Consider the following 14,447-nt stretch of genomic DNA (forward strand, 5'->3'; position numbering starts at 1 on the left):
CACTTCAATATTTTAATTGGTATATGTCAACCATTTACATTTAATACAAATTTGATATGATATAGCTTGTTTGCCATTTTACATTTTCTGCTTGTTCTCCCCAATTTCCCTTTCCTGCCTTATGTTAATTACTTGCATCTTTTTAAAAATCCGTTTTGATTTATCTAGGGTTTTTAATTTTTTTTTAAAGAAGTTTGTAGGTTTACTGGAAAAATCATTCAGAAAATGCTGAGTTCTCATATACACCCCTCACACACTCAGTTTTCCTTAATATTAACACTTTGAATTGGTATGGTATATTTGTTAGAATTGGTGAAACAATATAATTATACTATTAACTATAGTCCATAGTTTACATTTGGATTCACTGTTTGTGTTGTACATGCCTATGTTTTTTAAAAAAAATCTTTTATTCTAGTAATATACATACAACATAAAATTCCCCCTTTTAACCACATTCAAAATGTAATTCGGTGGTATTAGTTATATTCACAATGTTGTGCTACCTTCACCACCATCCATTACCAAAACTTTTCCATCACCCAAACAGAAACTCTGTACCAAATGAGAATTAACTCCCCATTCCTTACCTCACCCCAGTTCCTGATAACCTGTATTCTAGTTTCTAACTCTATGAATCTGCTTATTCTAATTATTTCATATCAGTGAGATCATACAATATTTGCCCTTTTGTGTCTAGCTAATGTATAGTTTTTGACTGTATATTTTTGTACACATATTTTAGTAGTTCTAGTTTTTACATTATACATACACATAACAACATAGTCTGTTAGTGTTGTCATTTTACCTGTTCAAGTACAGAAACCTTACCTCCTTCTAAGTCCCTTTACCCTTCCACACTTAGTTACATTAATTGTCTTAAATATTTCCTCTAGATGCATATAGAACCACATCAGACAATGTATAATGTTTGTTTCAACCATTAAACATAATTTATAAACTCAAGAGAAGGACAACCTACTGTGCTTTACCCATATTTTTGCTTACCATATTCTTTCTTCCTTTCTGATGTTCTAAAGTTCCTTCTCATATCATTTTCTTTCTGCTTAGAGAACTTCCTTTAGCTATTCTTTAGGATAGGTCAGCTACAGACAAATTTCTCTGAAGTTTTCTTTCATCTGAGAATGCCTTGATTTCCTCTGCATTCCAGAAGGCTATCATTACTGGATACAGAAATCTGGGTTCTCATTTCTTTTCTTTCAGCACTTGAAGAATTTTTGGCCACTTTCTTCTGGCCACCATGCTTTTTGGTGAGAAATTCACTGTCATTGCTTTTAGTTTATAGGTAAATTTCCTTTTCTCTCTTGCTGCTTTTAAGATTCTATTTTTGTCTTTGTTTTTCAGAAGTTAGCCATTATTTATTCAATTTCATTTTCAGCCCTGCCCTCTTTCTCCTCTCCCCTCAAGACTCTAATGATAGGAATTTTAGATGTTCTATTATAGTCTTTCAGGATTCTGAAATACTGTTATTTTTGTTCAATCTATTTTATCTCTGTTGCTCAGATTGGGTGCTTTCTATTTCTTATCTACCATTTCTCTAGTTCTTTCCTCCATCTCTTCCATTCTGCTGTACTTTTCAATTCTAAAATTTCTATCTGCTTTTTCTTTATTTTTTCTACTTCTTTCTGACACTTTGCTTCTTTCATTTGTTTCAAGTATGTTCATAATTTCTTGCTAAAGCATTTTTGTGATGGTTGCTTATAAATATGTGTCAGGGGAAGCGGAGTTGGCCCAATGGATAGGGCATCCGCCTACCACATGGGAGGTCCATGGTTCAAACCCCGGGCCTCCTTGACCCTTGTGGAGCTGGCCCATGTGTAGTACTAATGCGCGCAAGGAGTACCGTGCCACACAGGGGTGTCCCCCACGTAGGGGAGCCCCACGTGCAAGGAGTGCGCCCCGTAAGGAGAGCCACCCAGCGTGAAAGAAAGTGCAGCTGTCCAAGGATGGTGCCACAAACACAGAGAGCTGATAAAACAAGATGACTCAACAAAGAGAAACACAGATCCCTGGTGCGGCTGATAAGGATAGAAGCGGTCACAGAAGAACACAGCGAATGGACATAGAGAGCAGACAACTGGGGGGGGGAGGGGGGAGGGGAGAGAAATAAAAAAATATATATATCTTAAAAATAAATAAATAAATATGTGTCAGATAAACATCTGTCATCATGATGTTGGCATCTATTGTCTTTTTCATTCAGTTTGAGATCATCCTGTTCTTAGTATAATGAATGATTTTCTATTGGCATTTGGATGTTTTGGGTATTATGACATTCCAGATATTATTTAAAATTTCTATTTTAGCTGGCTTCCCTTGGCACAGGTACTGTAAGTAGAAAACGGGCACCACCTCATTATTGCCAGGTGGGGGCAGAAGTCCAGGTTTCTCATTCAGCCTCCATTGACACTTGTGTTGGTTTGAGTCTTTTGTGAACCACAAAAAATTATGTTCTTAAGCTAATCCATTCCTGTACGTGTAAACGTATTGTATGTGGGACTTTTTGGTTAGATTCAGTTAAGGGACCTTTAGATTATGTCACTTTTGATTAGATTGCTTCAGATAAGGACCTTTGATTAGATTGTGGGACCCAGGGTGGGTTCTAATCCTCTTACTGGAGTCCTTTATAAATGGAAGACTGAAAGCAGAGACACACTGAAAGAAGCAGCTGAGACAGAGAGGAACCCAGAAGCTGGAATCAATGGAAAACAGAGACTAAGAAGCCACTTGAGCTAGAAGCTGAAAAAGATGAGGCCCTGAGGCTAAGGTACAGATGAGCCATGTGCCTGATTGCCCATAGCTGAGCTAAAGAGAAAGTTAGCCTGGAGGAGAAGAAGAGATGGGCTGCCATTTTGCTTTGCCACATTGCAGGAGTTCACGATCACTGGCAGCTGACTTTTGGTGAGATACCATATCTGATTATGCCTCTATTTGGACATTTTCACAGTCTCAAAATTGTAAGCTTTTAACCTAATAAATTCCCATTATAAATGCCAACCATTTCTGATACATTGCATTGGCAACCTTTTGCAAAATAAGACAACACCCAAAGAGAGAAGAGGGCTTCTCATTACTGCTGGGCAGCAGCGGGAGTTTAAGCTACCCCATTAGGCCTCTGCTGATACCATGCTGCCTGGGTAGGGGGTGGGGTATAGAAATGCCCCATTACTGCTCTACAGATGGCCTCCACTGACACTGTGTGTGTGTATGTGATCTCATTACTACTGAGTGAGGGTCCTGACTCTCCACTTGGCCTCCTTTGACACCATTCCAGTGAGGAGTAAAAGAGATGTCTCCTTACTGGGTGTAGAAGTCCAGTTCTCCCCATGTGGTCTCCACTGCACCATGGTAGGGGCCTTCTTACTGCCAGGATGAGTCTCAGCCTGCCTTCTGGTGGGGATGGAACAATTTATTAAAGCCTGGCCAAGGTGGAAGAGATTGCTTCCTGCTTGGCTTCTGCACTTTTCAAATAGGACCACTGGTGCATGATGGCATGAGTGATGGTTTCTGTAATGCTAGCCAGAGGTGTTACTGTCTAAAAGTTTTCTGTCTTGCTAGGTTGCCCCTTCCTTAGTCTTTTGGTTAGAGACAGTAGGCTTTTGTGGGTCTTTTCTTGTCTGTGCCCATTGGTGCTTCCAGTTTGCTGCCTTCTTCAGCTCCAAATCTGGAACATAAGAGGCAAAAAGAAAACTAGGTAACCACTGCCATGCTGTCTCTGCGGTCTTGAGGTCCTAGTATATCTGCCTTCTTCGTTTCACCTTTCAGAGTCTTCTTATGTTTGTCCAGAAGTTTTAGTTAGTGGGGGGAATAGGGAAAAAATATGTCTACTTCTTCACAGAAGTGGAAGTCTTTTATTGACTTTCATGCTGTGTTGTCTCTTATGACATAGCCTTAAAAGTCACATAGTGTCATTTCCATAGTATTCCATTAGGCAAGGCAGCTGTAGACCTCATAGGCTGTACCTCCCTGTGAGGTTGGGGGCAGTGATAATATTCTGGAAGAGCACATGGGACCAGAAATATTGTCAAGGCCATTTTTTAAAAATATTATCTGTCATACATTTGCATGTTGACTAATCATTTCTTTCTAGTTATTTGGAACTATTCCTTTTCCCACAATATTATTTATCAAGTGCTGACAGTGATAATAAAGAGTCCTCTAAATTTAAAGGAAATCAAATGGCAGAAGCTCTATTTGATTGCTTTCCCAAAATATGTACACAACTGAATCACTGAGATGAGAAAAAGGTTTGTGTAATTTAACCATGGTCTCCAGGTTTTTGTTTTTTGTTTTTGCAAGTTAAATAGTCAAGATATTGTTTTTCCTCATTTTGTGTTTTGCTAACATGTTCTTTGATCTTTGCCCTTTTCAAATAGAAACACTGGTGCAAGACGAACTTTGTCAACCCACAGATTTTTTTCTCCCTCTTCCCCAGTGTATTCTTCCTCTGATTGAGAACACTAAGGGACTGCTGGTTTAGGGTAATGCGTCCTTTACTTTATTTCAAAGAGCTTGCACTTGAAATCAACAACAGGCTGTGTGCTTTCTAAAATGGAGTCTAGGTTTCTTATGAGTTTTCAGTCTACCAAAAAGGCAAATTTGATTGTTTCTCCTTTGAATACAGCAACTCAAAGTTTGTATCTCTCTTTGTAAATATCCTTGCATTTTAACAGTTTTTTTATTCTTCCCAGTTTCATGAAGATAAAAATTGACATAGTCAGTAGCTGTCTTGTCATGCAGACCAAATATCTGGCTACTATTTTATGCATGCTTCATTTCCAAATGAGACATTTCAGGCAGATTGAGAGGCATTCTGAGGTTTATCATATTCCCACTTCCTTCTCTCTTTCTTGCCTTGCTTATTTCTCTTTGTGTTTTGAGAGTTATGAGAGAGTTTAGTGCCACGTACGTATTTTAACTTTCCTCACTTTTAAGCTTGTGTTTATTTATTTATTTGCATTTCTTGTGGTTTACATCCAAAATAATGGTGAATTTCTCATTTTAGGAAGTCATCTGGCATTTGGGATTTTCCTCAGATGAATATGATCTTTGAAACTCTTCCTGAAGTCCTTCTGACCAGAAGAAGATTTATTTTTTCAGACTCATCCTAATTGTCTACAGATTTTAAAATTTCTAAAGCAATTTAAAACTTTTGCTTTCTCTTTTGTGCACTGTATGCAATTTTTCTGTGGAAAATTCAGAATAAATTTCAAAAGCCTATTGGATAAAATCTGATCAAGAGTTGGGTTTGGGATCTAAACTATAGACTGATCATTCCGTCACATCAGCCATTTCAGGAGGAAGAGTAACCCCAAGGATTGCAGCAAGCCAGCACCAGAACACAACAAACTTCAAGAAGAAAGCATGGTCTTGCCAATACCTTGACTTGGGTCATCTGGCCTCTAAAGCCATGAGCCAATAAGTTCTGGTTGTTTCAGCCAACCCCTTATTTGTCATAGCAGTGTGGCAAACTAAGATACCGTGAAACTCAGGAAAAAAGTTATCTGCCTACAAAATATAATAATGGGACAAGCTGGGCAAACTCAGTTTGCTTTCAATGCCTGACAATAATGCCATGGGGCTCAAAATTCTGCCCTCTGCACTCAAAGTTCCACCTTCTAGACATGAGGCTCTGCCACATGGGGTATCTTTTCTTTTTCATGGAAGGTAGCTCACGTTTGCAGCTGAGAAGTTTTATCAGCCTGTTTCCTACCCATAGAATTTTGGAGGTTCGGCAGACTTCTTTTATTTTTCTCTGTCCTTTTCAGTCCAGGTTGGCTGTGTTTCTACTGAAACAAAATTTTTCCCATGTATATCATAAGGATTTAATCCATGAGACAAGAGGCTCCTCTACAGATCTTTCATTTTTATGTAACAGTTCTTTCCTCAATTTATCTTTCCTCTCAGATATTATTAAAAGGAGCAAGAAGAAACTAGGCCATTCCTCAACACTTTGCTTGGAAATAGCCTCAGCTAATTATCCAACTTCATTCCTTACAAACTCTACTTTCCACATAAATGCAGGGCATGATTCTGCAGAGTTTTCTGCAACTATATAACAAGTACCCCCTTTCCTCTCTTCCAATAGCATCTTCCTTATTTCCTTCTGATCCTCCATTTCCAGCACCTTTAGCATTCATATCACTACCAACATTCTGTTCATGAATTTCAGGTACTCTCTAGGTGATATATCTTTTCTCTGCCATGCTCCTTATTTCCTTCTGAGTCCTCCCAGACAGATTCTTAAATATCCATATTTCTACGAACCATCTGTGCAAGGCAATCTAGGCTTTTTCTATCATGTACCTCAAAATTCTTTCAGCCTCTACTCCCTGGCCTATTTCAGTCACTCCACATTTTTATGTATTTGTTAGAGCAGCCCCTTACTTCCAGATCTTAATTTTTCTTGCTGCTACAACAAATTAACAAAAACGTAACACAAATTTACTATCTGACAATTCTGTAGGTCAGAAATCAACATGGGTCTCAGTGACTTAAAAATCAAGGTGTTGGGAGCAAGATGGCGGCAGAGTAAGGAGTTCCTAGAGTCAGCTCCTGCTATAGGGCAGTTAGTAAACAACCAGAGCTCTCTGGAGCTAGCTGAAGCTTTTGGGGGCTTCAAGAGTCCAGAAGGGCATCCTGCAACATCCTTGAAGGAATGGAAGCAGGAGACTGCCCATCTTCAGAGAAGACTCGTAAGTAGAGTGCTCAACGCCCCAGATGCCAGTGCCCATCCTCTACAGGAGGCACAAGCCACCTGGGGAGCTCTTCCGCAGCTGGAATTGAAAGCTCCACTTCCCAAAAACAGGGGAGAAAGAGACGGTTGGGTACCAACTTCAGCTAATGATGAGTAAAATTCAATGGGCTAAAGTATAGTCCTGAGAACAGCTGAAGTTTGAGCCTGCCCAGATGAGAAAGAGGCTGGGAGCCTCCATCTTAACTCCGCACCTGACACAAGGGGAAGTGGGGCGGATGAAAATCCCAGTGCTGGTGGGGACAGCCTTCTTTCCCTCCAGGCCGGATTACAGGTCTAGCCTAAGACCCAGTGCCACCTTCGACAGGGAGGAAGCTGCAGGGACCTGCACCAGCCTCTCCAGGAAATTGCCGACCAAGCTGCGGAGGTCAGTGATTGTCCTACTCTGGTGGTGCAAGCTGCCTCAGGAGCTGTTCTGTGACCAGAACTGGAAGCTCCATTTCCCAAAAAAGGGGAGGAGGAGACGGTTGTCTGCCGATTTTGGCTACTGATTGGTAGACTTGGATGGCTAAGGAATAACCCTGGGAACAGCTGGGGTGTGAATTTGTCCAAGTTGGAAAGGGACCAGTGGCTGCCATTTTGGCTCAACCCCGAGCCTGAGGGGAAGCCGGCCTGACCAAATATAACAGTGATGTAGGAACCAGTTTCTTTCACCTGGATCAGCCTGCAGTCCTAGCCTAGGCTTCAGTCCCACCTGTGGCAGGGGGGAGGCTGGCTAGCTCAGGACCAGTCTATCAAGGTAACTGAGGGGAATTTTGGCTAGCACAAACTGAATAATTAAAAGTCTACTGGGGCAACTGCAGTCATCTTGAACCTGCATTGCACAGATTGCTGCCCACATCTGCCACCCCATCCATGCCCCAGGCAGGGGAGAAATGGGCATGAAATTTCATCAGTCTCTCTGGGCAACTACAGTCTAGGCCTGTACAACTTGGATTATCCCACACAACTCTGACTCTGTCCCTATCTCTGGGAAAGGAGAAAGTTGGAAGAAGCTTCATCTGTCCCTGGGGCAATGAGGGCAGCTTGAGCCTCCACAGTTTATAGCACGAATTACATCCTTGGCTCCTACCGCACAATCAGCAAGGGAGAAAGGGTAGGAAGCCCTAAACTAAAGAGAAAAACTGCACCCAGAAAAAATACTCTAGTAATCCAGTAGACAAGACACAAACCAAAAATTACTATCCACACCAAGAAACAGGAAGCTATGGCCCGTTAAAGGAACAAGATAAGCTTTCAGATGACATAAAGGAGTTGAGACAACTAATCATAGATATTCAAACAAATCTCCTTAATAAATTCAATGAGATGGCTAAAAAGATTATGGATATTAAGATGACACTAGATGAGCACAAAGAAGAATTTGAAAGCATGCATAGAAAAATAGCAGATCTTATGGGAATGAAAGGCACAATAAGTAAAATTAAAAAAACAATGGAATCATATAATAGCAGATTTGAGGAGGCAGAAGAAAGGATTGGTGAGCTTGAAAAAATGGTCTCTGAAAGTGAACATACAAAAGAACAGATGAAGAAAAGAATGGAAAAAATTAAACAAGTTTTCAGGGAACTAAATGACCACCAGAGATGTGAAAACATACATGTCAAGGGTGTCCCAGAAGGAGAAGAGAAGGGAAAAGGGGCAGAAGGAATACTTAAAGAAATAATGTTAGAAAATTTCCCAACCCTATTGAAGGACATAGATATCCATGTCCAAGCAGCACAACATACTCCCATCTGAAAAAATCCAAATAGACCAACTCTGAGATACATACTAATCAGCATGTCAAATGCCAAAGACAAAGGGAGAATTCTGAGAACAGCAATGGAAAAGCAATGCATAACATATAAGGGATACCCAACAAGATTAGGTGCTCATTTCTCACCAGAAACCATAGAGGCAAGGAGACAGTGGTCTGATATATTTAAGATATTATGAGAGAAAAACATCCAGTAAAGAATTTTATATTCAGCAAGACTATCTTTCGAAAATGAAGGCAAGATTAGAATATTCACAGATAAACAGAAATTGAGAGAATTTCTAAGCAAGAGACCAGATTTTCAGAACATTCTAAAGGGTGTGCTCGAGCCTGAAAAGACAGGAGAGAGAGGCCTGGAAGAGAGTCTAGAAATGAAGATTATATCAATAAAAGTAACTAAAAATGTCAAAAGAGTGGTGAAAATAAAATATGACAGATAAAACTCAAATAATCAGGAGAAAACTTAACCAATGATGCAAAGCACTTAAAAAACTGTATTAAAAAACTGTAACCCAACGTTAAAAGAAATAAAAGAAAGTCTGAAATAACTGGAAGAACATTCCATGCTCATGGATTGGAAGACTAAATATCATTAAGATGTCAATTCTACTCAAATAGATATACAGATTCAATGCAAGCCTGATAAAAATTCCACCAGCATTAAAAAAAAAAAAAGAAAGAAAACAAATTACAAATTTATTTGGAAGGGTAAGGGGTCCTGAATAGCCAGAAACATTACAAAAGGAAAAGCGAACCCTCATCTCCTGACTTTAAATCATACTACCAAACCACATGGTACTGACATAAAGACAGATACATAGACCAATGGAATCATATTGATGACTCAGAAATAGATCCTCACATATATAGTGAAGTGATTTTTGACTAAACTCTCAGACCCACACAGCTCAGGCAGAACAGTCCATTCAGCAAAATGGTGCTGAAAGAACTGGATATCTATAGCCAAAAGAAGGGAAGAGGACCTCTATCTCACACCTCATTCAAAAATTAACTCAAAATGGATCAAAAAACTAAAAATAAAAGCAAGAACCATAAAACTCCTAGAAGAAATTATAGGAAAATATCTTCAAGACCTGGTGGTAGGTGGTGTATTCTTAAAGGAGATAAGAGAAGGACTGAGATGAACTATTGATGTTTAATGTATGTAGAAGTTTTAATTAGCTTTACTGTAAAAGTTTGGACATGTATAGAATAGATGGTAAAAACAGTAATAGCTAGTTTATAAATAGGGATGTGACTGAAAATGGTAGTCTGGGGATGTAAATGTCAATTGACAGAATGCTAGAAAATAATCTAGGAACTGAATAGCACAGTAAACCAAGAGGTGGACAAGAATTGTGGTTGATGGTACAGATGCAAGAGTGTTCTTTGTGAGCTGGAGCAAATGCATATCACTACTGCAGGGTGTTGGGAATGCATGGGAAAAATACAACTGGAATGACCTATGGACTGTGGTTAACAGTAATAATAAAACATTCTTGCATCTATGCCAAAGATGTACTGTGTTGATAATGGGGTAGTATGGAAAATGTGAGCCAAATGTATACTATGGACATGGTAACAATTAGATGATATTATCTTATCTGTAACAAATATTCCACAACAGTGTGGTGTGTTGATAGGTGTGTGCTGCTTGGGAATTCTGCATATTTGCATGATTGTTTTATAAGTTTACAAATTCTGTCATAAAAACAATTTAAAAAATAATAATAAGGTGTGTTGGGGGAAAAACACACCAAATGTAAGATAAGGACCATAATTAGTAGTAAGATTTTGACAACATTCTTTTGTGATTTGTAACAAACATCGCACAACAATGGAAGGTGGTGGAGGGCTGATGTATGGGATGCCTGCATGATGTTATGCATGTTTGCTCTGTAAGTTCACAATTTTACTATACACTTAATTGTTTATGTATAGTCATATATAAATGACATAAAGATAATAATAATAGGGAGAGTTTGGGGAAAATACTTTTGTTAGTAGTAATGCTTTGACAATGCTCTTTAAACAGTTAAAAATGTTTAACAACAATGTAAGGTGTTGGGGGTAGGGTGAGTTATGAGAGTCCTGTACGATGTTATATATGTTTGTTTTGTAAGTTCACAACTATTACTATACACTTGTACTTTATGTATGTTTGTGTGTGGGTGATATATTTCAATAAATTTTTAAAAAATCAAGGTGTTGGTAGGGCTGAACTCCTTTCTGGAAGCTCTAAGGAAAAATTCATTTCCTTGCCTTATCCTCGTTGCCTTGTTGAATTTTGTGTTTTAGGAAGTTGCTCCCAAATCAATACTCTTTCCCTTATGCAATCTTATAATCTGTACTCACTCCCTTGATCAAACACCCTCAGAATCCAGTTCCATGCCTGATCCCCTGGATCTTGCCAGGGCATACTGGCTAAGTTTTGCAGTTCTTTCCCTTCCTTATCAGCCTAGAACATCTTCAAATGAGTTATACTGTGATTAAAACCTGATTTTAGGCCTAGTGGTCAGAGAAGAGGTGTGAGCAGAGTCTGCTGGAAGCACCTGTTTCTTGTGATCTAGAGGTCTTTTCATTGTCATCAAGCAAAGAGAGTGCTAGTTCTTAACAGGGAGGGGTGAATTACTTCTAGAGAATTTAAGGAAATCTTGGAATTCAAGATATTCAATGGTATCACCTCAGATAATTAAGTTTTCTCCCCTTCTACCTTATAATGTTTTCTCTCTTGTTTCTGAGAAAACTCCCACCCTATATTTCAGAGCCCCATTCTTTCCCAATCATGGCCAAGACCTGCCTCTGCTAGAAATTTAACCTTGTTTAAGTGGAGCTCAACTACATTGACAATTAAGCCCTTGTCCCAGGGCTCAACTTTCCCAGCTTCAGGAGAGGTAAGTCTAATTTCACGTTGCCAAAGAGTCCTCTGGCTTTCTCACTTGACTTTCAGAGGCATGTCCCTTTCTTTTAACCTTTCTTTATCTTGTTCTAAAGCCTCAGTCAAGCTTAGCAATGGCAACCTAATCTGTCTTTAGAGTTACTTTTCCCCATACTTTTCAAAGAACTAACATCATATTAACTAATGTATTTCCTTCTACTGTTATACCATCCCAGTTTACCACTGGGAGTTATAATAATTGGACTACTATATTGTGCCAGAGGCAATCTGTGCACCATCAACCACCAATGATGGGGTCCTTATTGCCAACTGGGTAGTGAGAGGTCCAGCTCCAAATCCCCACCTTATATCTTGCTTTTCCTGGCATTAGCTATAACAGTATGGGCTCTTGTAGAAGCAAACTCTGAGACAGAGCTTACTGGGCAAATGTGTATTCTCCATGGAAAGAAGAAATAGTAGGATTGAGCATAATGAGAATTCAAACTGATATTCAGATTGAAGACAGCTTTGGAGGACTCCATAGGGGAACTGTGTAGCTCAAATAGCCCATCAAAACTTAATTATAAATTAAGCCAACATGGCCAGATCTTTATACCCCTAGATAAACATATTGGATGTAGACTTCCCTGGAAGAGATGCAACCTTGAGTAAGGCAACTCTCTGTCTCTGGGACAATCCCTGAAAGGCCTGAGAGTTAAAGGATGTGTACTGACAGCACACCCAGCATCTGGGGCAACATGCTGTCCTTCAAGAGGTTCTAAGGGGATAAGCCTCATGTTTACCATATCAGTTATAGCAAATTAACTGTTGACTATGTCTACTCTATAACAGTTGGGGTAAGGGAGAAAGACAACTCTTTTCCAGGTCATGAAAAAATAGACACTTAAGACTTTACTAGTTCTTCTGTGCTGTGTTCTTGTTTTTTGTCCATTTCACTGTTTTCAATTAAATAATTAATGTCTGCTCCTCATGGCACAATGCTAGTTCCCAGCTGAGTTTTTAAATCTTGAAATGTTGTTAAAACGCATTTTAGCAAGGAATATATTATTGTTGTGTATTATCAGGCACTAAATCATCATAGTTAAAAGTTAACTAGACTTCATCGTCCAGCTATTGTTGAGAACTTTAAACAGATCAAAGTTCCCATGCAAACAACTAGAAAATTCAGATACAATACAAAATAACATCCTTTAAAGAATATGAAAGCTGTTAAGGCAACCATGACTTGAATAGCCAAGATATCAGAGAGAAAGGAACTTCAGAAAGGTAAGCTGACAATCTACAGCCACTTTTATCCATGGGCATTTCTTGACAGAGAGGTAAAAATCTGAGTATGGGCATGGGCAGACAGCTCCTGCAAAGAAGCAGAGGCTGGAAGATTTTTGGCAATCACATGGGTCTAGAAATTTGTGTTCACTTAAATTGTCTCTGAAAAGTAAAGTGCAAAAAAGTGAGCTAGATACTGGGACAGTTTTCTCCTCTGAAAGTGCATGACACAAGAGGCTAAGAACTAGGCAGTAAATCAATGAGAAGTGGAGCAGAGTTCCCCATTGACTAACAGTGCTGAAGATTTAAAAGTTGATAATGTAGGGGACGCTGGTAAACATCCCAAGGCCTCAGTTGGATGCCCGGGACAACATTCTAGAAGTAGAGTCAATAAGAGGTAGACAGAGTCTTGAAATTCTCCAATTCAGTCTCAAGTCAGTTTAGTTCTTGCCTGGACTAAAATGATCTGATTTCATGGTGTCTATCACAAGATAAGGAGAACCCTCCCTGGAGGAAAATAACAAAATCCAGGTGATGGAGTGGGGAATAAATTTTTCCCTAGAAAGGCAGCTGCCCCTTTTTCATGAAAAACAAGGTTCACATACCATTTCCATTTGAGTAGGGAGGCCTTTGGGGCCCTTCCTTTGTTAGTCAATGAGTCTGAGTAGAAACACTCCAAAATGGAGGTGCCAGGCAGAAGAGGTCTCCATGGGTCATGCCATCAGTTTGAACAAGAATTTGGAAGCAGGCACCTGCTTGCAAAGGGTGTACTTACGGCCTGCAGCAGGCAGGTGGCACTGTTATACTGGGAAATGGTCTGAGTACCCAGACAGCCTACTGCGTCTTCCACAAAAGCTGGGATTTCCCTTTGTCCTTTTGGGACTCTATATATTGTTTCTGCTTGACAACCCAAAAGGGACAGGGAAGTGGGTTGGGGGGATGGGGGTGAGATACAGTATGTACATGAAGCAGTCCAAGAACAACAGCATTCCCTCCAACACTCACGAGATGGGAAAAGTGCAGGCAGATAGCACAATGATTGAACAAGTGCACTGAATCTGCCCTAAGGGCCGCATCCACAAGGTCAGTTTAGCTTTCCTTCCCCCTGTAAATCTTGCCTAAACCCCATTAGAATTTGGTTGCCTTTACTCCTACAAGAGCACAGGGAAAATCCAGGACTACAGCAGTTCCTGCAGGCCAGTACCCATGTAGGGTGGCAGGGGAGACTATCAAGGATGAGGGAAGGAGGACAGTAGAGGTAGAGGGGGAAAAACTTAACTGACAGCCTCTTTCCTTCCTTTGGCCCCTTGCTCCAGAGTCAGCACCCAAATGCCAGCACTGGTTCCTTCTCTATATAGCTGTCAGTGTCTGGGGAGCACCCAGAGCCTTTCTGCCCCCACACATGCTACCTCAGTTGCAACTCACAGTCCTCAGTGTCTTTGACCAAAGGATTGGGTAGGAAGGTGATTTGGTTGCTTGTATCCAACAGAGCCATAAAAGATTGAGCCTTCCCCTCCCTGAAGTTCCCCAGCATACTCACACATGTGGGTATGGGTTTTGGCCAACCACTCTCCTTCACCCCACCTGGGGATGATCTCAGCCCCACCTGTAGTCATCTTTCTCCTAGAGAAGCTGAGATTTGGGAAGAATGAAAGGCAAGGATCAGGGGGGTTGATGAGAGTGGCTTCATGTGTTTATTTTCAGTTTTGAGTGGTTGGTGATGGTGTGGGCTCAACCAAGTGAATGTC

General features: G+C 40.1%; 2 long non-coding RNA genes across 3 annotated transcripts in view; both read left to right on the forward strand.

The window, feature by feature from the left end:
• Window positions 1–8,296, forward strand: part of LOC131280004 (uncharacterized) — a 62,048-nt gene extending 53,752 nt beyond the window's left edge. The window contains exon 2 of the long non-coding RNA XR_009187554.1: window positions 5,027–8,296. This is a non-coding gene — a long non-coding RNA (uncharacterized lncRNA). The remainder of the gene's footprint in view (window positions 1–5,026) is intronic.
• A 4,246-nt stretch (window positions 8,297–12,542) lies between these two features.
• LOC105744777 (uncharacterized) overlaps window positions 12,543–14,447 on the forward strand; it is a 33,464-nt gene continuing 31,559 nt past the window's right edge. For both annotated transcript variants that reach the window (XR_009187555.2, XR_001117736.4), the window contains exon 1: window positions 12,543–12,699. This is a non-coding gene — a long non-coding RNA (uncharacterized lncRNA). The remainder of the gene's footprint in view (window positions 12,700–14,447) is intronic.

The sequence above is a fragment of the Dasypus novemcinctus genome, chromosome 10 (assembly GCF_030445035.2).
Source record: "Dasypus novemcinctus isolate mDasNov1 chromosome 10, mDasNov1.1.hap2, whole genome shotgun sequence".
NCBI classification, from domain to species: Eukaryota; Metazoa; Chordata; class Mammalia; order Cingulata; family Dasypodidae; genus Dasypus; species Dasypus novemcinctus.